General features: G+C 37.5%; 1 protein-coding gene across 1 annotated transcript in view; it reads right to left on the bottom strand.

Annotated features, from left to right (window-relative positions):
* Positions 1-3,304, bottom strand: part of LOC100185180 (pulmonary surfactant-associated protein D-like) — an 8,357-nt gene that overhangs the window by 280 nt on the left and 4,773 nt on the right. The gene's annotated exons all lie outside the window — the stretch shown is intronic.

Raw genomic sequence — 3,304 nt, 5'->3', positions numbered from 1 at the left:
CTTTTCTGTATAACAAAATAAGAACGATTAAATAACGCAACGTTAAAGGAACAACAAAGTACTTACAAACTGTTTGCGGCTATTAATATGATACCATCATTTTGGATTTAATAACTTATACATCTGGAATAGGAAAGAATAATTGGTGAGACGATAAACTTAAAGCGAATATATAAAGCTGGCTGTAAACGTGCATACTAAACTTAAAGTCAATGCAACTACAACTAAAGGACGTATAGGAAACCAAGGAAGTAAGCCAAACCCGAGTGATGCGGGCGGCGCTGATTGGCTAGACGTTAGAGCACATAAACTTAAAGGCACATAAACTAAAACTTAAACGCACGAACGCAAATACAGCACGCTTCATTGAACTTATATACGATTAACGGTAAATCAAATGCGGGTAACAAAGTAGGTTCGAACTTAAAGTTAACTAAACATATTCACGTATATCTTGCGATAACAGTCCCATTTAGTAGTAAACAAAAAACATTCAAAGAAATATGAAACTATGTCCTCATGACTTTCATAGACCGTTGTTATTTGTTTAAAACACGATCAGGATATTTGGATAATATGTGCTAAAGGTGTCCTATCTTCCCCCACCCTACTATATAAACGTATTAACAATTACTTGTGTTCTGTCCGGCGCCGTAGTACAGTTTAATTATCCCAGAGGTAACGGGTTCAAGGCTCGTCATTGTTACCACTATAGGCGTGTGTAACCTTGGGCAAGACACTTAACGGCAATTGCTGCGGTAACTAATGGGTTGTCCAAGTTACCAACTACACATAAAAAAATAAAAAATCCACAAAAAAATAATCATCCAGCACAGAGTAACATACATGGTAACTCGTAAGCTGGCACGAGGTGTATGAACACCCGTTTTATAACGACTGTCGTTTTCCGGCAACGTGAGGATAAATTAAGTTACATTCATTTATGCTATCTTAACATACTCACTGTAGTTTTCGACCAATTGACGAACTTGTGTTTCAACTCTGTCCCAGTCGACTGCTGCTGGTGGACCTACTGGTCCAGGATTCCCAACCGTGCCAGGAGGTCCCCTTTTTCCAGGTCGACCAGGCGGTACTCGTATTCCTGTTGAGTTGTGCGGTGTATTGATATCTCTTGAATGAAAGACCTCATTGATAGATTTACAAACTAGATATTCAGCTGTTGCAACAACTATTGATGAAGCTACGAGCAGCAAAAACACAAATGTAGAAGTTATCATTTTACCAGTGTAAGCCAATTCCTGCAACGGCTGCCTTTTTATACTCGAACATTTGCACTCTATTTCGTCTTATATGGTACCCGGTCAACCAAAAACAAGCAGTTGCAGAGGTATTTTTAGCTTGTTCCTAGTTGTTGTTTATGCGGTTCCACTTTCCTGATAAGTTAATGCGCCTTTTCATTGGTTCGCCAAAATGCGCGAGTGCGATGGGAAAGCAATAATGCTGACGCAAGCAAAGGGAGAAACGTTCCCATACTATAGAAATATATATAAAGCTACATTTACTTTGCTGGACTGATTTATTGTTCTGCCTAATCACGTGCCCGACCATGTTATAGTTCAATGCACTTTATTTACCAACACTGTGGTAAACGTAGCCACAGCAGTTCTAGTATTCCATAGTTTACCGTTTATGTTCTTTCTTCCTTTCTGCAACGAACAAGCTCTCGGTTTCATTGGTAGAATTAATGTTTCTCAAATAGATTATGTGAAAGAAAACATTTTAAATAATACCGATCGGCTACCTTTCATATACTAGAACATTTGCACTCTCTTTCGTCCTATATGGTATAGGCCTACTGCGTATTTAAAAAACGAGCAATCGCAGAGGTATTTTACTCGTTTCTAGTTGTTTAGGCGGTTCCACTTTCCTTATAAGTTAATGCGCCGTTTCATTTGTTCACCGAAGTGCGCGGTCGCGATTGGAAGCCTCGGTGTAACTAACGGAGGAAATGATGCAATACCAATAACCTATACCAAGCTCTTCAATTTGCAAGGGCTGTTTTTTGCACTGTGTTTTCACCATCAAGTAATTAATCACTTCAGTATTTTATGGTTCAATGCATTTTAAATTACCAACGCTGTGATAATGCTACGTTTACCGTTTAATCACGTTATTTCTTCATTTTTACTAAAAACAAGTAGCACTTGCTTTTATTGGTTGGGTTATTTTTTCCAAATTGTTGTGAGGAAGATCACATTTTAAATACTGTAAATGCAATACCTAAAATTCGGTTTCATTTGCCTCATACATACATATATACGATGTGTGTAAAATAAAGAATTGATGCATTCTCGTGCTAAATGATTTGCTTCCAGGTTAACTTTTTCACACCCGACATGGTTTACAGATTTAAAACTTTACCTAGGTTATCTCTAGGTTTTGCAAATTTGTTCAATAGCGGCTACTTTTTTATTAAAACAGGTCCTGTATACTGTTAATTGTTAACACCGTATATATTTACAGTAAAGGTTCATCATGAGGTGTAAGTATATTCACCAACTACAGTGGGAACTCACATAGTGGAATTGGTCTATTGTGACCTGGGTATATGTTAAACATTCCAGTACGTGTCCTTGTGGGTTTAATGGCAACAATGGTAGCTAACACGTTGTGGCCAACATTGGAGGTTGGATATCCAAAATACCAATCCACATAACCATCACTGCTCCCGTTGCGTATTCTCACCATGTTGTTCTGTGAGTAAAATATCGAATAATTCAATACCTACTGAAACTTATCTGGGTACTTCAAAGTCTAAAGTATTAGAAATATTATATTGTTCATTACTAAAACAAAGTAACAACCTCGTATGTAGAAGCCAGCCACACTTGAACGAAGTCATAGTTCACGTCCACGTAGGAATTCCAGGCATTTTTTACGTAGTTGTAGACAAGGTCGTACATTTCGTTACTTTCGATGTCAATCAGTTGACAGGTCGTAAAAATGGCAAATTCTTTCCGAGTCTTGTTTTGTTGTTCCGTAGCCAGCTGTGTAGATCAGCTTTATACATCGACCGTGGTAAATCAATCCTGAGCATCTCGCTGTAAAAATAATTAATTATAGCATTGAAATTGTTTCTATTCCCCTTGTATACTTTTTACAAATCTGCAGTGGGATATTTAATATAAACGTATAGTAGGGTGGGGGAAGATGGGACACCTTTTCAATCTATTTTCTCCTCCAATTTGGTAGTAAACAAACATTTAACGATTTTTTATAAAACTTTATCCTCACGGCTCCCATAGACCGTCGTTAATTGTTTAAAACACGAACAGGATATTTA

Source organism: Ciona intestinalis, chromosome 4, assembly GCF_000224145.3.
Source record: "Ciona intestinalis chromosome 4, KH, whole genome shotgun sequence".
NCBI lineage: Eukaryota > Metazoa > Chordata > Ascidiacea > Phlebobranchia > Cionidae > Ciona > Ciona intestinalis.
Note: the sequence above shows the minus strand (reverse complement) of the source record. Positions and strands in the feature narration are given on the sequence as shown.